The sequence below is a fragment of the Hipposideros armiger genome, unplaced genomic scaffold, assembly GCF_001890085.2.
Source record: "Hipposideros armiger isolate ML-2016 unplaced genomic scaffold, ASM189008v1 scaffold_55, whole genome shotgun sequence".
In the NCBI taxonomy this organism is placed as follows: Eukaryota; Metazoa; Chordata; class Mammalia; order Chiroptera; family Hipposideridae; genus Hipposideros; species Hipposideros armiger.
In genome coordinates this window covers 2610980-2635326 of record NW_017731405.1, presented here as the reverse complement: position 1 = coordinate 2635326, position 24347 = coordinate 2610980, and the positions used below count along the sequence as shown (strand labels likewise).

The 24347-nt window shown below is 42.9% G+C and overlaps 1 protein-coding gene across 6 annotated transcripts in view; it reads left to right on the top strand.

The window, feature by feature from the left end:
* The window catches only part of PDE8B (phosphodiesterase 8B), a 253654-nt gene that overhangs the window by 61363 nt on the left and 167944 nt on the right, over positions 1-24347 (top strand). Inside the window, exon 1 of one of the 6 annotated variants that reach the window (XM_019641026.1) lies at positions 10650-10668. The exons of the other annotated variants lie outside the window; for them this stretch is intronic. The gene's annotated coding sequence lies outside the window, so the exon portion shown is untranslated. Of the gene's footprint in view, positions 1-10649; positions 10669-24347 lie in introns of those variants that run through there. 6 annotated transcript variants of the gene reach the window in all.

The following is a 24347-nucleotide window of genomic DNA, read 5'->3' as shown; positions in this document are numbered from 1 at the left end:
CCAGGCAAAGGCCCAGAATGGAGTTTGAGTTCCATGACTGTTGGACCCGCACAACGCTTCTGCCTCTGAAGGCTAGAGCCTTGGAGTTAACTTGAGGTGGTTCCATGTGGAATTCTTCTTTGGTGTAAACCTGAAATCGGAAGCCTTGGTCCATAATTGGGCTTAAAGCCATTTTCATAGGCGCTGTTGTTTTTGTATTGCTGCATTTCGGATGCTGTCAGATGTAATATATTGTTCGAAAAATGATACACTGTGAGTCTGAGCCACTTTCTCTCAGAGAGGAAGTTATGATGATGAGCTACAGGGACCCAGTTGCCTGTGTGAGTCACAAAAGTGAGAGAAGACCCTGAATTTTGGAAATTTTACAGGAAGACACAGAGACTTTTTGGCTATCTATCACAAAGGGTAACATGTATAAAAAAGAAAAGTGCTGTTTTCTGGCATCAGAACCACAAATAACATCAAAGTTCTGGACCTGGAAGGTGATGATGAGTTCAGGGTGGGTGGGGCTTTTGTCCACTCCAGGGTACCTGCTGGGAGAGCTTCAAGCAAGAGCCATGGCCAAATGGGGAGAGAAGCTTTTTAAACGTTTACTAGTTTAAAAGGCCAGTAATGACTCAACAGTCTAAACCTCACCTGTGAGTGGTCTTTGGGCCACACGAGACTTACCTTCACTTTCAGCTTAAGAAAGTGATGGACAGTCTTGGCTTAGAAACTGGGTGACTGTGAGGAAAGCAAAAGTCACTCCATCAGTTGATGTTTCAGAAGTCCCACTAGTTTAGCTGGCTCTAAAAGTTTCTCTTTTCCCCACAGTCTAATGGAAACTCTGGCTGGCTACCATATCTCCCCTCCAGAGTTCCCTCAAGAGAGAGCGATACCCACAGCAATGATGGCCAAATAAAGGCAACAGGGCAAAGGATCAGCTTTGCCAATGGCTGGGCCGGCACTGATTAATATCCCAGAGTCCACCATGTACTCTCGCTCTCGCTCTAGTTCTCTGGCACACTCCCACACTCCCACTATGGGAGATGGTGCTAGGAGAGGGGGCTTAGGCACACAAGGTTGCATGAGACTTTGTCTTCTTCCTCCCGAATCTGTAAGGCTGGGTCTGCAAAGCCGGTTCTGGGACCCCCTAACCCGTTGGACTCCCACAGGGCTTCCTGTCCCTGTGGTCAGCCTCTCTGTCCATCTACTCAGTCATACCTGGAGCCCAATGTGAGCTTTCCCTGCAGTGATCTGGCTCAGTAGGACTCTGATCATGGAGCCTTCATCCCTTGGGGAGGAGCTAGTGAGTGCCAGGGAGCGTGGCCCATTATTCTCTCCTCCCTAAGGGCAGTGACGGGGAGGGGTGTTGCAGACACAGTCTCCCCTCCCCTTTGTTTGTTGATATTTTCAAGAAGGGAGAGGAGGTGGGGTAAAAGGGTAGAACGCCTTCTGTGTGTAAAAGGTGAGAACTTTGAATAAAAAAAAATCAGAAAATGCTTTGAATTAATATAAATGGCAACCCTCACTTTCATATTCAGATTACATGACAAAAATATACTTTGTAAGCCATCTAGTTGGTATTGGGAAAGGATTTTCCTATAGAAACTATGTTATACATGGCATTTAGGTTTCTAGGTTAGCCCAAAAAAGTATTTAGCCAGTTATGTAGATGGAATATATTTACAGAGTTGAAACAATATTGCTTTTAGAGAAACATAAAATTGAATTAGTACTGGTTTCTTTTGTACCCGTGTCCTTTGGGAAAGCTGGTTTAATTGGAAGGTGATGAGGCAGAGGAGGGACAACCTGTGAAGTTCCCTCAGGGAGTAATTATCCTAAGCGATTGTTGGTGCTCTGAGGAAGCGAGGGGCTCAGGTGGTGTAGGGAGAGAGATGGGGTGCAAGGAGAAAGATGGGGTCTAAGAAGCCCATGTCTCTTGACCAGCTTTACACAGCTATGGACTCAGCTCCTCCTGCGAAACCACCCTCTTTTCATTGTGCTGTTTCATTTCCAGCAGCACTGAAGGGATGTGTCTTGTTTTTTTGTTATTGTTGTTGTTGTTTTAAAGATTTTTATTGGGGAATTGGGGGGGATTGGAACAGTGCTGGGGAATTGGGGGAAGGGGAACAGACAAGTTGCTGTCATTTTGTTCTTCAGTCTAGTTGTGGAGGACGTTGCTTCACTGGCCCAAGTTGGCACCATCATTGTGCTCTTCCCGGGCAAGGCAGACCAGTCGCCGGCTTCTGGACGGCCGCTCACGGTGGCTGCTGGCCACTCACGCTGGCTGCTGGCTACATACGGTAGCCCATGGTAATCCACTGCCACAGGGGCTGCAGCCTATGCCGTCGCCGGCGACTCACAGCAGCCCAGCTCCAGGTTGAGCTGTTGTTCAGCATCTTAGCTCTGGAGGGCAGTGTCACTGGCCTCATATGTGGGATCCGAACCGGGGCCCTCTGGCGTCCCAAGCCAGTTCTTAACCATCGCGCCACTCGGCCGGCCCTGTCTCGTTTTTTTGAGTCACTAATTTTCTGTTGCATCTATACATATTTCAGTGTGTATCTTTTAACTGTAATGATTCCTTTTTTTTAATTGCAAAACCATTATACACCAAAAAATGTGATGCCTATTCTTTTAGTCAATTTGGGCTGCTCTAACAAAAATACCATAGACTGAGTGGATTATAAACAATAGAAATTTACTTCTCACAGTTCTTGGGCCTGGGAAGTCTGAGATCAAAGAGCTAGCAAACTTAGTGTGGGGTGAGGACCCCCTTCTTGGTTCATAGCCCGCATGCAGGTTTTTCACTGTGTCCTTATTTGTCACAGAAGGGGCAGGGGAACTCTGGGGCCTCTTTTGTAAGGCACTAGTCCCATTTAGGAGGGCTCTACCCTCATGATCTAATCACCTCCCAAAGACCCCACCTCCTAATACCATCACATTGGGGGTTAGGATTTCAACATATGAAATGGGGGAGGGGAGGGCAAACATTCAGTCTGTAACAACTACTATACTTAATGTCAATCACATTTTTAAAATTGCCTTATTGATTATTTCCTTAGCTTGTTGGTATCCAAATAAGGGCCACTCATTGTGGTTAGTTGATGTGTCTTTTAAGTCTCTCTCTTTTTTTTAAAAGATTTTATTGGGGAATTGGGGAAGGGGAACAGACAAGTTGCTGTCCTTTTGTTCCTCAGTCTAGTTGTGGAGGATGTTGCTTCACTGGCCCATGTTGATATTATCATTGCACTCTTCTCAGGTGAGGCAGTCGCTCACTGGCCATTGGACAGCAGCTCACAGCAGCTCACAGCAGCTCATGCCGGTTGCTGGCCACACACGGTAGCTTATGGCAGCCCACTGCAGCAGGGGCTGCAGCCTACACCATCGCCATCGACTCACAGCAGCCCAGCTCCAGGTTGAGCTGTTGTTCACCATCTTAGCTGTAGAGGGCAGTGTCACTGGCCCTAATGTGGGATCCTAACCGGGGCCCTGCTTCTCAGAGCTGGTTTCCCAAGCCAACTCTTAACCAACGTGCCACTCGCCAGCCCTTAAGTCTCTTTTTATCTATAGGTTCCCCATCCCTCTTTCTCTTTTCACTTGCATTTAGTTTGTTGAGAACACTGGGTTGTTTGTCATGTAGATTTTTGCCCAGTCTTTGTTTTACTTTTTTACATTCCTGGGGTGCATCTAACACGTTTCCTTGCTTTCTGTGTTTGCTAGAAATTTGTAGTCAGATTTAGCAGTTTGCTCAGCTTATGCTCAAGTTTAGAGGCTTGGGAGTAGGGCAAGAATACATTTTAGATGATATTGTGTTCTCATGTCAGGAAGCATAAAATGTTTGGTTCTCTCTTTGCTGCGATGCTCACCAGTATTAACTATCATTGCTGACATCGATCCACCATTAGGGGGGTGTAAAATGGTGATATTCTTGTTCTATCATTACTTCTTCACTTATTAGCTGGAGCGTTTCTAAAAAGTGAAACTCCCTCTCACCAACTACAATAGTTGGTTTCCCTGGGAGAGAGTTTATATAGGAAAGGCAGGTTAAACGTGTGAATCTTTCCTTTTATTATATTTCCAATTTTCAAAATAATGGGTTGATTCCCTAGCATTCTCCCAAGTGACAATGACATTTTTTACTTGTTTCTGTTTGCTTACTTAGTATCATTATGGATCACACATATATTTGATGCATGTTAACTCATTGCAGTTATTATACTTTGGGTGCTCAAGTTGCCCGTTTTGGGCTGGACAGAGCTTATTTAAGTTGGTGAGGCACTTTTCTTGAAGAAATAGTTCCAGCTAACTTGATTAAATTACGTCCTTATTCTAAAAGCTTTTTTGTTTTTTGGTAGATGAGTTGCTGACCACCTGGAGGTGGAGGTGCACCTTGGTGTGTGCCTAGCCATTCCTAGTCGTTGTTGTCGTTGTTAGATGGTGTTGAGTCAGCTTCAACATGGCGACACTATGCATGAGTGATGTCTGCAATGTCCTGTCCTCATCACTAATCATACCAAACCGTGCTGTAGCACTTTTCTTGTAATTTTTATGGCTATGAAAAGGTAACCTGGTATGATGGAAAGATTCTCATTGTCTAGGGCTTGAGTTCCAGCTCTGCCTTACACAAGCTTTGTGACCTTGGAAAAGCTGCATCACATCACTCCTCGTATGGTGAGCATAATGCCCTCAAAAGAATTGGTGCAGATATAACAGATGTAGAGTTCCTGTAAACCTGCTAGGTGAGAGAGAGAGAGAGAGAGAGAGAGGGAGAGAGGGAGAGAGGGAGAGAGGGAGAGAGAGAGAGAGAGAGAGAGAGAGAGACGTGGGGGGGGGAGAGAGGGAGAGAGAGGGAGAGAGAGGGAGAGAGAAAATAACTAAGTCTTTGGATCTGGAGTGTATTTGACACAGGGCATCACAATATTGGTGAGCACGTTTCAGTGCATAATGGTCACATAGTATTGGGTTGTTGGAAAAGTCATGACGTATTTTTTCTATGTTTTTCATTGCAAAAATGTGTCATGACTTTTCCGACAACCCAATAGTTATTTAACCCTCCGTCGGGCGCAACTGAGCTCACAGATTCATTGCACACAAAGATGCCGCTATGAAATACGTCTTTACTGTACTAAGTCACAAACATGACTGGTGATAGGTTATGGTAGAGGGGGAAGATACGGAAGCAATGAGTCACGATACTTAAGTTCAGTGTTAGATATTTGAAAATTGGTGTGCAATGAATCTGTGAGATCAGTTGAGCTCGATGGAGTGTTAAATGGGAGAAGAGAGGAAGAAAGTGAAAATTTACGTAAGAGTTATAAATCAAGCAATTGTAATTTGACACGCTTGACAAGAAGCACAGCACAGAGTTGTGTTGGTTCTTTGTCTCTTGGTTCTTAGCTCCATTCCTGTTTTTCCATATTTTCCTTTGTATTATGTGGGGCTAGAAGCCTACAAACTGTATCTTCCAGATTCCTTTGTCAGCTGGTCTCCTCTTAGATTCTGCAAATATGAGGTGTGATCAAACAATATGATGAATGTTTAAATAAAAAAACAACATTGCAGTAAAAGCCACATTGCCATTAATCTCCCTCGAAATGTTCCCACTCGCTTTAAACACACTCATCCCATCATTCTTGCCACTTTCTGAAGCAGTTCTGGAAGTCCTCTTTTGTGAATGTCTTTATTTGTGCTGCCATAACTGCCACAATGTCCTGAATCATTTTGACTTTGGGGAAGAGCCAGAAGTCGCATGGTGCCAGATCCGGTGAATAAGGTGGCTGAGGACACACCGTAACATTTTTTGTTTGGCAGGAATTGCTGTATACCAGAAGTGATGTGTGACAACGGAGCATTGTCATGATGGAGAATGATTTACGGCACACTTTAAAACACACCTTCTCCCAACCATAGCTCACACCTGACTGACTGCACCAAACAAGTTGAAACTTGTCACACACTGTTACAAGGCTCAACACGCCACTTCCCGTATTGAAGATCCCTGCCCTTCGGTTGAATGGCACATGGCAGCAGCACTTACCCACCGTATTTTGTGATCACAACGGAAAGGCTCTGTGTCACAGATCACTTCTGGTATGTAGGAGGTAGTGGTAGGAAATTGGGATGTGGGCGAAAGGAGGAGATAATAGCAATGGCTTCTGCTAAGTGGCAGTGGCACAAGTTTAGCAGTGATGGTGCAGCCCCTCCACTGGTGAGTGTGGGCCTGTGGGTGCCAGCCCAGGGTATTCATAGCTTCAGATCTCTGGATTTACCCTTCCATCTTCTTAGTTTCTCCAACTCATCCCCCGTATTTTGTTTGCTCTTCCATACCTTTCAATTCCTTGTAAACAGACCTTTACATTGATCTGTCTCTGTTTAATATATGTGGAATGGTTTCTTTTTTCCCCACTGGACACTTGGGGTCTGAGGTCAGAGACAGCTAGGTTATAATCTCTTACTTAGTTCTGTGACTTAACATCTGTAATGTTCAATTTCTTCCTCTGTCTAAGGGGGATAATAAAACTACTTACCTCGTAGAGTTGTTGTGAGGTTGATATAATCAATATATGTGACATTGTTAGCTTTGAACATAACTCTTAATAGTGTTGCCTGCTATCGATAATATACAAGCTGACTTTTGAAGGCCAATCCTTTAACATTTTTTATTATAGAAAAACTCAAATGTATGGAGACTAGTATAATAAAACTTCATGTACATACCACCCAGCTTCAACAGTTGTAAAATTAGGCTATTCTCTTATCTATACCACCCACTCTCCTCCCTACTCTGGGATTATTTTAAAGCAAATCTAAAACATCATATTATTTCTGCTGTAATTATTTCAGCATGTGTCTCTAAGAGATAAGGACTGTTTAAAAAACAAAAATGATACTATTAGCATACCTAAAAATTAAAATAATTTCTTAATATTATCAAATACCAAGGCAATGTTCAGATTTCCCTAATTATCTCATAAATGCCCTTGCTGTTTAAAATTTGTTATTTGAATCATCTTTGGAATAAGATCCACCTGTTGTAATTGGTGAGTATGTTTCTTGAGTATCTTTTAATAAAAAAAACCCTTTTCTGTCTTTTCCCCTACAATTTGTTTGTTGAAGAAATTGGCTTGTTTGTCCAGCAGAATTTCTCACAGTCTGGATTTTGCTGATTCCATTCCAGTGGTATCATTTACCACATTTTTCTGGCCCTGAATATTGGTATTTAGATCTAGAGGTATATTGGTTGGATTCAGGTTTGTTTGTTTGTTTGTTTGTTTATTTATTTTGGCAAGACTACCTTATTTATTTATTTTTAAAAATTTTATTGGGGAACAGCATGGTCATTGGTTACACATTGCTTTCATGCTACAATGGCATAGCTGACTCTTTTATGGAGGGCGCAGTTCACAGTGGCCCCTGCGGTGATCGAACTGGCAACCTTGGTATTATCAGCACCATGCTCTAACCAACTGGGCTAACCGGTCACCTGGCAATACTACCTTATGAATAGTGTTGTGTACCTCCATCAGGAAGCAATAATATCTGGTTCCCTCTCTTTTTGTGAAGCATTAGAGAGGAGGGAATACATATTTATTTTTTAAATAGGGAAGTTATTTGATGTTTGGATGAGGCAGATATGGGAGATGGAACAATCTGGAACGATGCCCGGGTTTTGGCTCAGTTTTGGCAGAACATCCTTGTTGGGGACGACCAGGGGAAGGAGAAGTGGGAGAGGGAAAGGAAGGGTGGAAGGCAGAGGTCTATACGGGTGTATGTAGGATTGCAAATTTAATGATTGGCTACAGGAGAGCTTAACTCAGATATTCTTTGCAATGTTTACGCTCTCAATTTAATCAATGTAACTATGCAAATTTACTTTCTAGTTAAACCATATGCCTCAGTGATAGGAGATAGAATCAAGTACAGAATTCATTTCCCTTGCAAACGGTTTGGTAAAAGATAGTGTGAGAATTTTAGTAAGCTTAGACCACAGGTAGGGAGCTCCCGTCCAGTCCTGTCTAGTTTATTATAATTTGAGTGCAAGTAACACTATGGAATACTAGGGATGAAGTGTCACACTGGCTTTTTCTTTAATTGAGATAGAATTCGCATAACATAAAATTTACCATTTTAAACTGTGCAATTCAGTGGCTTTTAGTATACTCATTATGTTGTCCAACCATCACCACTGTCTAATTCTAGAATATTTCCATCACCCCCAAAAGAAACTTCATACCTATTAGCAGTCAGTCCCAATTTCCTCTTTCCCCACCCCTTGGCAACCATCAATCTACTTTCTGTCTTTATAGATTTGCTTATTCTGAATATTTCATATAAATGGCCTTGAGTAGTACATGGCCTTTTGTGTCTGGCTTCTTTCACTGAGCGTAATGTCTTCATGGTTCATCCATGTTGTAGCATGTATCAGTATTTTGTCCCTCTTATTGCTAAATAATATTCCATTGTATAGATATGCCACTTTTTGTTTATCCATTGATGGACATTTGGGTTGTTTCCACTTTTTGGCTAATATGAATAATGCTGCTCTGAACATTCTTGTAAAGCTTTTGTGTGGACATATGCTTTCATTTCTTTTGAGTATATGCTAGGAATAGAATTGCTGGGTCATAACTCTACGTTTAACTTTTTGAGGACCCACCAAACTTTTCCAATGCAGCTGCACCATTTTACATTTTCACTAACATGTATAAGGCTCCCTCTTTTTCCATATCCTCACCAACACTTGTTATTATCTTTTTTATCATAGCCATTCAAGTACGTGTGAGTTGGGATCTTATTGTGGTTTTGATTAGTTATTTTTCTGATGGCTAATTCAGTGTTGTTTTTAAGAATTAAATGAGATACCATAGGTGAACTCTGACATGAATTTGGGTCTCAGTTCTCTGCTAGGTTCATGGGACCCCCCTAGAATAACCATATTAGTGTTCCCCATCATTTTTATTTACACTGCAGCCTTTTAGCTCAGGAAGACAGAGCAGAGGCCTAACTCCCACAATGGGCTTTACACTCATGTGTCTATCCATACACCCATGTATACCAGAATCCCCTGTGGAGCCCTATCCCAGAATGCTAGAATCACAATGTAAAGGGTTCCAGCCTGTGCATTATAAAAAAGCTGCATGGTCTAAGAGAAGTAATCCATAAGATCTTAAGGAAAGGCAAGAGACTTGGAAGTTTCCAGAATTCCTAAATGCTGCTTTCTTTTACTGCCACAGGAGGCACTCCTGAGTACATGCAATTTAGCTTTCATAATAACAAGTGAGAGGTCACCATTCTTGCAAGTTGAAAACTAAGGTTTAGATTTGGCTCAGGAGCTTAATATGAACACGAAATCATTAGAAGCACTGAAATTAAATGTGGGGCCAGGTTTCTGGTTTGGACACAATGAGTCACACAGTGTGTGTTGGTTTTTGATATTTGTTTTGCTAATTTAGAGGGAATGGTGGTAAAGACAATTCCCATATGGTGGCTCAGGAAAAGACCATGTGTAGTTTTTTTGGGAAGCATTTTCTCCATGCTCATATGAAAGCAGATGCAGCTGGTGGTATGGGTATTGGCAATACAGCAAACCAAACAAGCCACGCTATGGAGGCCAAGTCCAAAAGGACTTGGGGAAGGTTCGTGAAAACCAGCCCTTCCTACCTTTCCAATTCTTCCTGCTGCTTAGTTTGATTAAATAGCATTGCTTTGTAGATGGACATAAAGTTCCGAAGGAAACATTCTGTTTCTCCATAGGCTGTTCTCTTCCCTGATTACAGTGGAATGAGTTGCATTTAGGTTTTAATGGAGGGAATTTCAAATCTCCTTCTTTTCCAGCCTTTTTTGTATGATCATCAGAGAAGGTAGAAATGATAATAATAGTTATAATGTCAAAAAGGAGTAGTGTGACAAAAGGTTTTGCTACATGTTAATTCATAATTCATTGCAATTGTCAAGTTGCATCAGTCAGGGTCCCTCGGGAAACAGTTCATTCCAGATGGTTCCAATGAAGAGGCTTAAATGTAGATTCTGCTTACCAAGGTCTGAGCAGAGATTAGGGAAGACAAGGGACAGGGAAGTGCCCCAACTGGCAACTGTATAAAGCTCTCACCAGTCCTAGGGCTGAAGGGGCCAGGAAAGGAAAGAGCATGGTTTGCTGTGTGGCCCCTGGTAGGAGCTGTACTTACGAAGGCAGATGCAACTGCCAGGCCAGGGCACTGAAGCAGGGAGGGGTGGGGAAGAAATGAGCCCACCTCTCACTCCTCGCCCTCCAGTGCCCTGCATTACCTCCTATTGGGGGCACCTAACGTGACACCAGCTGGGAAGGGAGGTCAGTGGTGCAGGAGGCAGAGGTGAGCCTCTGGGTGGTGGTTTGCAAGTGGAGACAATTTGCACAATAACCAATGGTTTTACAGTGAACACATTCTATTTTTTATTCATTTTAGTAGGTGTTATTTTGGAGAACTTTGAGAAATATTGCAAGTATAGAAAAACGTCTGTTTCTCATTTTTTTTAAATTCCACTGTGTTTCACATTTACTTATGTAAAAGCTTCTTATCTTCTAGGTGGCAGACTTTGTTATGAAGTCTCTTAAACTTTGTACTTTTTTCTCATTTTCCCAATACATTGGTGCATATTATTCTACTGTGAGGAACCTGAAACAGAGAGCCACACTATTCTTTCAGATTGGTGAGTTTTAAATTCCTCCTTCTCAGATTAGTGTGTGGATGCTAGTGAATTATTCAGAGGCAGTCACTTGTCTTCAAATCAAATTATTCAAAGTAGAATTTAGCTAAGGGTTTTTGTAGCCATACCTGAGAGGAAGATGTAGTGTGTTGGAGACATCCAGATAGCTGCATATGTCTCCCTGCACACAGAGCTGGGAATTATTTTGCTCCATACATTGATGAACTAAGGCTGACTTGAAAGGTTTGTGATAACCGAGTGAGCTATTCTCTGTCACCATGTGTGTTATTCTCGTAGGCCTGAGTAAAGGGCAGATGAAGGTCTGTGTCTCTGGGTGCCTATGGGGTTGCTAGGAAATGATTTTCAAAGTGCTTCGTGGTGATGCAGCAGGTTGAACTTTTTTTGTGCAGTGTTGTCATGGAAACCAAGTGCATCATTGCCTTGTCTGACTAATTTATCTTTTAATGATAAAAAAACTGTAATCCAGGGTTAGGGGATAAAACAATAAAAAAAGGTAATCAAAAACCAATAACTTGAAGGAGACTACTGCTGTAAGTAGCACACCTTTTGAATCGGAAGCTTTCACTGGCAGTGTGCTTCACACTGGCCAAGGCTTGGCGATGTGAAATGGTGGGAGATAATCAGTTTGTTTTCCTTCTTGTCTGTGGAGTAAGAAAACCATGACTTCAGCCTGTGGCTTATTGCTGTGGGGTTTTATTACCGACCTCATCTCCTGAGCTTATGTCAAGTGGAAGGCAGCACCCAGTCACGAGGAGTCTTGCAAGGTTCCCAGGCATTTGTTCTTTGGTTGGTTGGTTGGTTGGTTTTACGTGTCCCTTCCTCCCTCCAGCACACCCACCCCAGAGCAGGCTGTGGGGTGACAGTGATAGCCCTGCCTTTCACAAGGGCCTGTCATATGGAAATGGTGCCCTAGGCTTGCTCTCTTTGCTGAGCACTCTGGGCACCCCATCTCCCCAGGAGCAGTGCCTGGAGCAAAGCCTGCACTGACTCCCTGTGGTCGTTACAAGAGCCTTTAAGGAAGGGAGAGCCTCTTCTGAAGACTGTGGACAAAACCTTCTCGCACTGCAGATATGATGGATGCTGCTTTTACCTTGATCATTAGCTTATTAGGATAAATTTCCAAATGAAAAAGTACTTCGGATGGGAGAACTGAACTGAAAGGACATTTTATACTGTATTTAGTAGTTCACTTGCCTCCATGGTGATTTAGCTACTGGGATTTCATTCTCAATGCCCCAGGTTGTGTGTGTGTGTAGTAGTAGTAGTAGTAGTAGCAGCAGCAGCAGCAGTAGTAGTAGTAGAAGACTTTTGTTGTATTGAATTAAATCTACACATTTGTTTTAGACCTTTCCAAAATATCTTTTATTAATCATTCCAAGTTTAGTATATGTTTAGATTTTTGCATTTAAGGGGGGAAAGCTTGACTTTTGGCATGAGTCCTAAGATTGATAATGGAAACAAGCCAATTTAAATCAGTATTTCACTGAGTGGCACTTAAGGCCTGAATCTATTTTTATTCATTAATTCATTTAGCATACATTTACTGAGCACCTACTTTGTGCTGGGTACTCCTGGTGCACCCATGATGTACAAAATAATTGACAGGAGCTAGGAGGTACTTTCAAGGAGTCGAAGGCAGAGGCTAGCCAGAGCCCGCGGCTTGTCTAGAGTGGCTGCAACCAGGAGATGCCGTCTGACAGCCACAGTGAAATCCCCTTGTAGAGGTCCCTGCATTCCCATGGCTTGCTTCTTAAAACTTTGGCTGTTTCCCCAGTTCCAGAGTCTTGGCTGCAGTTCTTGGTGACAACATGGTACATACACATGCCTGGTGTTTTCGAATGACCTTCCAGTGTTGACTTTCTGTAAAGAACGTCACCTTGGTTGGTAAAATGGCGCCCAGAACCTAGCACTGGAAGGACCAGGTAGTTCTTGATTTCATCCCACAGCATTTTGTCTTCCGCTTTGATCCCTACTGCATCCATCTCTATGAGGGCCTCAGGGTGGGAGTGGGGCCCTCCTCCCCATTTTCATAGTCTGGCCAGATCATACACCTGAGGTCTGCCTGTGCTTCCCAGAGTGGAGCTGAGAGGACTGTTATATTCAAAAAGACTTCTTTGAAGACTAAGGCTGACAGAAGAGAACAAGCAGAGTGACCACACAGAAGCTAGACCCTCTGGTTTGCTCTCAGGTGCTGGCAGCCCTTGTCCAGTCGGCCAGAGACTCAGCCTTCCCCTATCTGTTGTCATTCCATAGCAGTTTGGACTTTATTCTCTGTCTTCTGGAGTCCTCCCCAAGATTCCCAGACCCTAAAGTCCAGGTGAGGCTAAGAGCCCCCCAGGATATGTGTCATCTTTGGGAGTAAGTGGCCGAGAGCTTTTGCTCTGGAGTTCCAGCTTCCTCTCTTGCTAGCTGAATAGTGCTTAGGCTGCTCTCTCATGTGTTTAATGAGAGTCGCGAGATTAAAGGATGGGACGTATTCAGTGAGGTGCCGACACTTGGTAAATGCTTGTGGTCATTACATTAATGGAATGACCTCTCCTTCCAGTCATCTGCCCCATCCATGAGGGCCATCCTTAGCTCTCCTGGCCTCAGCACAACTGTGACAGCCTCCATCCCAAGAGGAACCCCACAGAGCCCTGGAATCTGTCACTTATGTTATACCACAGTGGCCCTGGCCCCCCTTGTGTCACAGCAAAAACTCACGACCCTACTTTCCTTCCAGTATTTATCTATATGTTTTGTGTGTGTGTGTGTGTGTGTGTGTGTGTGTGTGTGTGTGTCAACTCCAAGTTAGGAAGCATAAAATGGGGACACAGACCAAAAATGGGCTGTGTTTATTGATCTTTTATTGTGTCTTCAATTGATGAAGTATCAGAGTAGACTGCTGTGAATGAATGTCCAGCATTTTACCCCCATTTGCTGTGTGCCAGGATAGGAATAAGATGCTCTGGACTATCCCTGTGCTCTCCCTGTTAGGGACTCACTCGCCCACAGATTAAGCACCAGGAGACCACAGGCAGGGCATTCATTCATTCAGTCAGTTGTGCAGCAAGTGTTTGTGGAGTGCCTACTACGCGCATGTCTTCGGTTCACTGGGTACAAACATGGTCCTTGCTCTCGTGGATCTTATGCTATAATTCATTCACCATTTCCACTCATTCACTTCACATCTTGAAATTCTGTGTTCTTCTTCCAATCAATAAGGAATCTTTCTTTCATATCCTTTTCTTTTTTCATTTACATTTTCATTAATTTATTTGTTCAGCAATTATTGATTGGATATGTATCAGGTGATGTTCAACATACTAGATTATAGCAGCAAAAAAAAGGACAAAAGTTCCTGACTTCTTAGTATTTATAGTCTAGGGCCGGCCACGTGGTGTGTTGGTTAAGAGTTGGCTTGGGACGCCATCTCTGAGCAGGAGGGACCCAGTTCGGATCCCATATGAGGGCGAGTGACACTGCCCTCTATAGCTAAGATGGTGAACAACAGCTCAGCCTGGAGCTGGGCTGCTGTGAGTCGCCAGTGATGGCGTAGGCTGCAGCCCCTGCTGCAGTAGGTTGCCATGGACTACCGTGTGTGGCCGGCAGTCAGTGTGAGTGGCCAGCAGCTGGTGTGAGCTGCCAAGAGCCGCTGTGAGCGGCCGTTCAGAGGCTGGCGACCCATCTGCCTCACCTGGGAAGAGCGCAATGATAATACCAACATGGGCTAGTGAAGCAACGTCCTCCACAACTAGACTGAAGAACAAAAAGACAGCAACTTGTCTGTTCCCCTTCCTCGATTCCCCAGACGCTGTTCCCCTCCCCCAATTCCCCAATTAAAAATAAAAATCTTAAAAAAAAAAGCACTTATAGTCTAGTTGGGAGAGACTACCAATAAAAAAAAGTGGGGGAAATATAAATATTGTTATAGGCTGAATGAATATTTGTGTCCCCACCTCTCCCACCTCCAGATTCGTATGTTGAAATCCTAATTCCCAATGTGATGATATTAGGAAGTGGGGTCTTTGGAAGTGATTAGGTTGTGAGGGTGGAGCCCTCATGAATGGGATTAGTGCCCTTAGAAAAGAGACCCCCCAGAGAGTTCTCTCACCCTCTTTTTTGCCATGTGAGGACTCAACTAGAAGTTCACACTCTACAACCTATGAAAAGGCCCTTTCCAGAACTCAACTATACTGGCACTCTGATCTTGGATTTCCTGCCTCCAAAACTGGGAAAAATAAAATTCTGTTGCTAATAAGCTACCTAGTCTATGGTACTATGTTATTGCAGCCCAAACTAAGACAAATATGTTAGTGATAAATGTTAGGGAGGAAAAAAATTCAGGGAAGGGAAAGAAAATGACCTTCTAAAATAGGTAACGCATCACATTTCATTGATGTTAAGATACACTTTTTCAAAAAAACATTTTTGCTGCTCTAAAATTGGGATACACCTTATAGTTGATAGCATTTACTACTTTACTTGTTGCTGTTTATATAAAGGACAGATAAAATAATGGTGTGTCTTAGAATGTATGCGTATACCATCTTAGATTTAATAACTATGACAGCCCTTCCTATGTGGCAGTCACTGTTCTAAACAATTCACGTTAATTCATTGAATCCTCGCGACAACCTTATTAGGTTGGTGCTATTATTTTCCTCCTTCGAAAGATGAGAAAACTGAAGCCCAGAGAGATTAAGTCACTCAAGGTCATACCACCAAGAAGTGGCAAAGTCAGGATTAGAACTCAGGGTGGCTCCCTGTGGAATCTGGGCTCTTAACTGCTGTGATGCCAGAGAGAATCCTCCTGAAAGGTGGCTTTTGAGATAAGACTTGAAAGAAGTGAGGGAACAAGTCATGTGCATATCTGGAGGGAGAGCGTCCCAGAGACAGGTAGACCCTGGGTCTGGAATGTGCTTGATTGGCATTTTGAGAGCCACAAGCAGGCCTGTGATTTTGAAGTGGAATAAGTGAGATGGAGGGGATGGGGAGATAAGGTCAGAGAGGTGAGGGGCAGGCACATCATGTGTCTGTTGTAGTCTATTGTAAGGACTCTTGTAAGTCTTACTGTAAGGACTCTTCAAAGGTGTTTGTTTTAAACCAGATGGGAGCCACTAGAGGGTCCTGACCAGGGGAGTGATTTATTTTACTAGGACTGTTCTGTTCTGCCTGCTACATTGAAAATAGTCTGAAGAGGCAAGTTAGGAGCTCGTTGGAATAATTCAGGAGGGAGATGTCAGTGGCTTGGATGAAAGTGGTAGTGGCAACGGTGGTCCTAACTGTAGACATAAATTTGAGAGTCATCAGTCCATAGATGACACTTAAAGCCATGAACCTGGGTGGAGTCACCAAGGGAGCAAGTATGGACAGAAAAAAGAAGAGATCCAAGAACTAGATTAAGTCCTGGGGCACCCAGCATTTAAGTGGCTACATACAGCAGCTCTGTTCTTTAAAATGATAACTTTGGAAGCTTTAAATACAAAATCTGAAAGGCAGTTTGGCCAGATGCTTGTGGTTTCTTTAGCAAATCAATGTACTTTTGCCATTTCCCCTGAGAAATCACTCAGTGGCTAATGTGAACTTTGCTTTAAGAACACATTGTCCCATGAGAGAGTCAGGGATGGTAGTTGGGAGCTGGGTTTGGCCATCAGACAGACTTGGACTCCAGTCTTGTCCTTGTCACTTAGTAACTGTGTGACCTAGGTCAACCCATTGAACCTCGCCAACCTCCATTCCTTCATGGATAAAATAGAGATAATAATCATTTGCTTCTATGACCCAGTTGCTGTGTGATTCAGATGAGGTAATGTAGGTAATGTTCTTCAGAGGCTGCTCATAAATGTTAGTGATTATTTTTACTATGATTGTTTTTGTGTTGTCAGCAAAATCATGATGCCTGTTTACCTCCGCAGATTACTTTTAATCTCTTGAACTAGGTGGCGTTAACCACACTTCTCTCAATATTTCAATTCATATTGAAAATCAATTCAAGTTCTTTCTTGGCATTTAAGAGTAATACACTTGAAACTATGATATTTCTGGCAAGAAGTATTTAAGTAAATCATTGACTGTAATCCGGAGCTACTCTCGGCACTTACCAAAGAAGAGCAACAGTGTGTATGTGCTGAAGCCCCAGGAAGGGCCCATCCAGTCATCTGGATGTTTCTTCCAAGAGCTGTTCCTCCAGAGGTGCTGTACCTGTGAGGCCCCTGGAAAAAAGATCTCTTTTCAAGTGGCTGCCATCTCCTCTGTTGATTGCGATTTTTGTTTGTAATTGTCTTACTCTGTTGTTCTTCATACTTCATTTTTACATTTAAAAAAAAAATCAGTATGTGTTTACTGAAACGAATAACCATTGGGTCACTTCCTAGGGAGTTTTGCAAACATATCAAAATGCTGCTTAGTTGTAACTATATATTATTCAAAAGGCTTCTTAAATATTTTATTCTTCCATATTTGAAATCTGCATTTGAAAGGCAAAATATTTTTATTTTGTAGAAATAGAAATCAGAAAACTCCTGGAGATCAGAATTATATATTTTTCTTTATTCTCTTTCACACACTTACTGGTCTTTTTGCAGAACACGGGTACTAAATAATTGTTTGCTTAGTTAATTGAAATTCAAATGCTTCTGAATAATTTCTTAGTGTGGGTGTAACATTTTACATTGAATATTGTACAGGAAATATTTTAATAACTAGTGCCCAGACAATGGAGAAGATGTTGGCATAGGAGTATTTGACCAGTGACAAGGCAGAGGTATATTGGTTATTCTGTGGGCTATGCTTACTTTCTTTCTACATGAGTGGAAACGGCCTACAAGCCCTCTTCTGAGCCACGGGTTTTAATTAAAATTTAAATTGCCCTTCTGAAAAATTTCAGTTGAATAACTAAAACAAAGTATAAAAAAATGACTTCAGTTTGACTTCTGTGCTATCACTGGAGAGCTTGTTGAAACTGAAGGATCACATAAAAAGTACTGATGAAGGAAGCACAACACTTGAGCTTGGATGTATGCAGTTGGACAGACTGATGCCCAAGTGTTGCCCTTGTGTTCCTCTGCTCAAGGACCCCCTACAAAACATTGTATTCCCAGGGGATAATGGACAAGTAGCAGTGATAAACACACATGTTTTAAAAGCCACCCAAGTTGAAGAGCATTCTGGAATGGCAAGCCTGGGTTATCACAAGACCGAGAGTTCTGAACAGCGATATGTTTAACCTCATCTGAGTTTTTCACAATAGTTCTGAGGCTGGAGGAGATTGTGTCTGTTACAAAAACATCTGGGAAGAGTTTAAGTGACACAGGGATCCAAGACTTGGCTATTTTCATTGTAAGTGTGAATTATATTCCAGAAAGAGCTGATGTTATTTTCCACACTAAAATCATCTAGTAAAGGAGAGAAAACATTGGTGTAGACCCTTTAATTACACAGAGAATGACAGAAAAGAAAGGTGGCCAGATATTAGCAAAGGTGCTTCAGAAGATAACAGATATTAGCTAAACATATTTCATCTACATCATGTTTTACAGTGTGTTTCAAAAATTGATTGTGTAGGATGTTAGACCAAAACAAACAAACACAATGATGGGGGCTCCAGAGGTGTCTGGAATTAAGACACTTGTAAACCATTAATTTTTTAAAATTAGGTAAAATAATAAATATAATTTGGAGATCTAGTTTATCATCATTAGAGTTTGTTAGTGAGACTTCAGGTAAGAAGACAACTCCTCCTGTTGAAACTTTTCTGTGAAAATATCAGTAAAATTTCTTTTTTCTCATTAGATTTAGCGTTCTAAGAAATGTCAAACAAGAAATTAATTGTACCTTTTTATACTAACTATAACATGTTTATTTCTAAAAAGTCCCTTTTAATCAATATTTGCAGTGAAGTTGGTGGGAAAAGTTCCTAGTGTACGTTGTAATTATAATTCAGCAGCTTGAGCCTAACTTTTTTGAGGGGGGAAGGGGTACAGAGAGCTTCTAAGAAGATGCCTTCTATGGTACAGCTGTAGAATACAAATGTAATATATTTGGGTAGAGACATCTATACTACCAGAAAAAGATAATCTATATTTTGGGTAAATTTTAAGCCTTTTAGAAGTTATCATTGTGTTTTTTTAATTAAAAAAATCTTTGTTTAGGTATAATTTACATACTATAAAGTTCCATCCATTTTAAGTGTATAGTTTCATGAATTTTAGTAAATTTATACAGTTGTGCAAACACTACCACAATCACTTTTTAGAACATTTCTATCACCCCTAAAAGGTTCCTAGTGCCTGTCCTACCCCCAGACCCAGAAAATTGCCTTTTCTAGAAATTCCATATAAATGGAATCATACAGTATGTAGTCTCTTCTGTCTGGCTCCTTTCATTTCACCTAATATTTTCAAGGTTCATCCATGTCATAGCCTATATTAGTCGTTTTTTCCTTTTTATTGCTGACTAGTATCATATGATTAAGATACGCCATATTTTATTTATCCACTCATCAGTTGATGGACATTTGGGTTGTTTCCAATCTTTTGCTATTATAACTCATGGTGTGAACATTAATATTACAACTTCTTGTGTGGACATCTGTTTTAATTATTTCTCTTGAGTAGATATATAAGAGTAGAGTCTGGATTGTAGGGTAAATGTATGTTTAACTTTTTAAGACACTGCCAAATTGTTTTGCAAAGTGCCTATATATAACATACTACATTGTCACCACTACCATTGCATCATTTTCACTTGATTAAATGGTTAATGTTTGGTCTGTACTTAAGATCAGGAAGCAGGGTGTGGAGGAGGGCTGAGGAAGACTCTCACCACCAGCACCGTTGTGAGAGAGAGGATGCTGGGGAATCAGATTGGATTATACAAATGAAGGCGAACATTGTAGAGGGCCCAGAAACAATTCAGATGGGTGGAGCTTGGGGCAGTGTTACAACGATCTAGACCAGTTGGTCTGCTGGCAGCTGACATGTGACGTGGGCTCCTGGGCACTGTAGGACTCCAGCTATAGGAGAGGACTGTAGAATGAGGCTCTGGCTCCTGAGAGGAAGTCTGAGAACAGACAGAGCAGCAGGGCCTTCAGTCCCTGCCTTGGGCTCGTGGTAGGGCTGCAGCGCTGGGGCACCCCCAGCTGGGGAGAGACTTAGAGTCAGATCTAGGGATGGGAGCAGGTTGGGGACGAAGCACCGAAGAGCTGGGCCTGGAAACCATACAGGCCCTGGGGCTGCCTTAGTTCAGCTTTCAGTGCAGACACTGTAGAGACATGCTTCTTACCAGAAGTCATCCTGGTGTGAGTAGCCCAGTAGGTCTAAGCTATGTTGAATAGGGAACTGAGGCTTTGATATGATGATGATGATGATGATAATAATAATAATATAATTACAACAACCAGCATTTATGTAGCACTTTATACTAAGTACTGTTCTCAGCACTTCATTTATGTATATATTAATTTATTTAATTCTCACACCAACACCATGAGATAGATACTATCATCCCATTTTACTAACCAAGACCCTAAAACACAGAGAGGTTAAGTGACTTGCCCAAGGTCACACAACTAGTAAGTGGCTAAGCCAGGATCCAAACCTAGGTTGGTTGCCTCCAGAACCCATCCTCTTCAACTACGAAGCTGATGTTCTCTCATTGTCACCCTTGTCTCCTGTATACCCAGGTCAGCTCAGGATCTTGTTAACCAGTGTGAGGGGCTGGGAAGCTAGTGTAAGTTTAATATGAAATAATCACAGAGGCATGGGTCACAGATCCCAGTAAGAGTACGGGTAAGCATAGGCAAGGGGGAAATATTAGATGTTAAAGGGAAGCCTATTTGGAATATTCTTATCTCTCAAGCTCTGCAGCTACCAGTTGAGTTATGTCTAGCAGAGGTCAATAGTAAGGAACTCATATAGGCTTTGTATTATTATAGCTGCTCCCTGATGGTTTCAACAATATGTTCTCCTACTCTGCAAATTAGCAAGATGTTGTACAAACTAACAAAAGTTTAAAGCATAAATAGTATCTTAAATAAAATGCCATTTTGCATTTTTTAGAATATTACAATAAAATGGAAAAATGTCTTGAAACCAAAGCATCTCCATCAATGCTCTGTAACTTTTCAATGACTTTAGATGCAAAATATTAGAGTTTTTGAGGAGGCATGTGGGTAACCTCCCCTTCCTCCTCCTTCTCATCATCATAAACAAATATTCACTGAGCATCCACAGTCTCCGATGATAAAGGAGACAAGGCCCAGTCCTTCTGGACTTATAGTTGAGAGGCTACAGTGAGATGACGTTCCTTGGGCCTCCGATTCCTGCCTCATTTCCTCTTTCTCTTTGGTCTTCATTTCCTGAGCAGGCTGGGCGTGTGTGTGTTTGCCTTCTGTGTGCATTATTTCGTTTGATCTTCACAGCAGCCCTCTGTCATAGGGTGTATTATTATCTTCATTTTATGGAAAAAGAAACTGAGGTTTAGAGTTTAAGTAACGTACCTGAGATCATTCTGACTAGATCCTGTGTTTCTACCACTATGTATTTTTATCCCTCCTTCTCTCTCCCATTACCCTTTTTCTTTCCTCCTCAACTGGTCATAATATATAAGCAAATGTATTTTAGGTCATTTGATGAATTCAGTGAACTGTGTGTGTGTGTCCACCTTGTTGATCGACACATGACTGTGTCACTGGGCCTGTGGGCATCAGGGCCTCTGGGAGGGGCAGGGCCCAAGACAGTTTTGTTGCTCGTGGGAACTGTCCAGCCGCCCAAGGTCAGGGAGGGAAGTGAGGGCAAAGCCACCCTTGGTGACGTCTTTTGCACCGATCTGCGAGCTTTGGCCGAGAACCAAATCCCGCTCACCATCTGTTTTTGCACAGATTATGACTTGAGGAAAGGCTTTTGCATTTTTTAAATAGTTGAAAATAAAGTAGAAGAGGAGCATTTTTTTCTGACAGGTGAAAATTATATAAAATTCAAATTTCGGTGAACATAAATAATGTTTTATTGAAACACAGCCACACACACGTTCATTTCCGCGTTGTCTGTGGATGATTTCACACTGCACTGGTAGAGTAGTGGTGACAGAGACCGGCTGGCCCCCAAACCAAAAATATTTACGATCTGGCCCTTGACTGGAAAGGTTTGCCAGTCCCTGGTCTATTGAAGAAGGTAGGAGAACTATGAGTTTCTTGAGGAAAGTGACGAAATTTCCTAAGGGAGAGAAAGTCAGTGAGCAGCATGGCGGACTTCCTGTAAGTGATCCTCAGACCCTGGGTTGGAGGTTGACTCCACAAGTTATCACCTGTGTGACCTTGGGCAAGTTGCTTAGCCTGTCTGTGCCTCCATTTCTGTACATGTAAAATGGGGATGATAATAGTTCCTACCTTATAGGTTATAATAAGGATTATGTTTATATGCAAAACACTTAAACAGTGCTCTATGTATAAATATAATGCACAACAAAGGTCATTAATGTTCATCCTTGTGTCGTGGGCATTTTCTCTAGGCCAGATGTAACAGGGCCCTAGGAATGCCTACAAACTTGTAGCACCCCACTTTCAGAATTATGAGACCCTTTGGCTTCTTGAGACCCTCTGTCCCCAGCACTGGCCCTGGTGGCCCACAGGCACACCTTTCTCCTTTTCCTCTGGGCCCTCAGCCTCCCACCCCGGCCCCTCCCTGAGGCTCCTGTGTCTCCTCCCAAGCCCCACTGGCAGCCATGATGCTGGCACTGCAGCCGTGTGCTAGGGCCCTCAGGGTCCCAAATTTGGGCAGTGTTATTCTCACATGGACCTTCCTCCATGTCATATCACAATGACTGCCTCCCAGATAGTCTGTGGGGCCACAGCTGTGACCCTTAGTCCAGGAGGGAGATAGAGCCATGCCCTGTGGAAGCGCGTGTGTCCTGTGGGAGGGCTCCTGACATACTCATCAGTGTCACTTCTATGGACCATGTACCACATACCAAGCCTTGGGTTTGGTGTGCTGCCTACACCATCATTCATACCCAGGAAATCCCCGCAGAGTCCTACTCTCCTCATCTCAGGAAGGGGTGTCACCATACTTGGCATTAGTCCCTTTCCTGTGTCTAGAGTAAAATGGGTCCCTTCCCCTCCCTGGGGACCAGTGTTCTATACAGACTTGGTTTCCCTGAGGAAGATGAAAGTCATGGTCTCTGTCTGATAACTGTGGGTCCTTTCTGTCCTGGCCCCCTGCCCTTGGCTGCCTTCTCCCCCCATAACATGAAGTGGATGTTCAGTAAATATTTGCTGTCCAGGGGCCCCTGCAGGAAAGTCTGAGGTCACAAACAAGCAAACAGAAGAGTCTACATCACGTTCCTCACATCACAGCACATCTAGGCCACACCTGCTCCTCCCCACTGGACAGCTGAGAAAACAAGGTACAGAGAGGTGAAGTGACATTCCCAAAGTTACAGACAGGCCCCAGCTGGGCTTCCAAACCCAGTGCTGACTCTGAAACTAAAGAGTGTTCTTGGTGGAAGTGAAAGTGAAGGGGTGATAAGCATTGACGAGACTGCCAGCGCCAGGAGGGCGTAGACTGTTGCCAGTTTCAGTCATTCTTCCACTCCAAGGGCTTAGAACGTGCCTGGCTCGTGGGAGACTCCCCCCAAATCCTGGCTGCCGGTATCATGAGTGTTGTGGCCACGGTGCAGATGAACTGGGAGCTTCCTGTTTGGACAGGGAGCGAGGGAGAGGGTTTAGCTGTGTGCTGACTGGGGTGCTTTGTACCCTCAAGAATTAAATTGAAACCCCAACTTAAATTAGGTTGTTGAATGAGCTTCAGTTTCTTCTCCATCCACAAGATGATCATTGGCCTTGGGTGACAAAAACATCCTCACCCCAGGATACATCCTCAGGACAGGAAAAGACTCTGTTTTTTCATTTGTGATGAACCAAGGGTGGTGAGTCCACATAAGCAGCATGTTAGATGTACTTGCAGAACCTGTTTGTTTGTGGGAAAGGGAATATTTACTTGTGCCAGAAAACTGGACGTTTATATACCAAACCTGGTGCTATGGACTGAATTATGTCCCCCTCAACCCCCAAATTCGTATGTTGAAGCCCCTTCGGTGACTGTATTGGAGATGGGTCCTTTAAGGAGGTAATGAAGGTTAAATGAGGTTATAAAGGGGGAGCCCTGATACAATAGGCATAGTGTCCTTAGGAGACGTGAGACAGCCCGCTCTTTCTCTGCCGTGTGATGACGTGGCGAGAAGGTGGCAAGTTGGGAAGAGAACCCTCACCACAAACCAAGTCTGCCAGCACCTTGATCATGGACTTTCCAGCCTCCTGAACTGCAAGACAGTAAACTTCTGTTGTATAAGCCCCCCAAGCCTGTGGCTTTTGTTACGGCAGCCTGAGCTAACACACATGGTTTCTTAGTATTCATCCACTGACATAACTAGGACCCGATGGAAAGGTCTTTACGTCTCCAACAACAGAAGCAGAATTCTCCGAGTGGTGCCACTAGGAGTTAATAATTGGTATTCAAATAAGTAGCAGGCGCCATGGTCCATATTTTTACAATGGGAAAAACTGCAGTTAATTCTCCTGTTAATAAAAGGTACACCACCACAAACGTAATCCACTTTAATCCTCACCATCGTGCTGTGTTACTATGAGAGGTAACATTTCATCTCAGAGAGGTTCAGTGAGC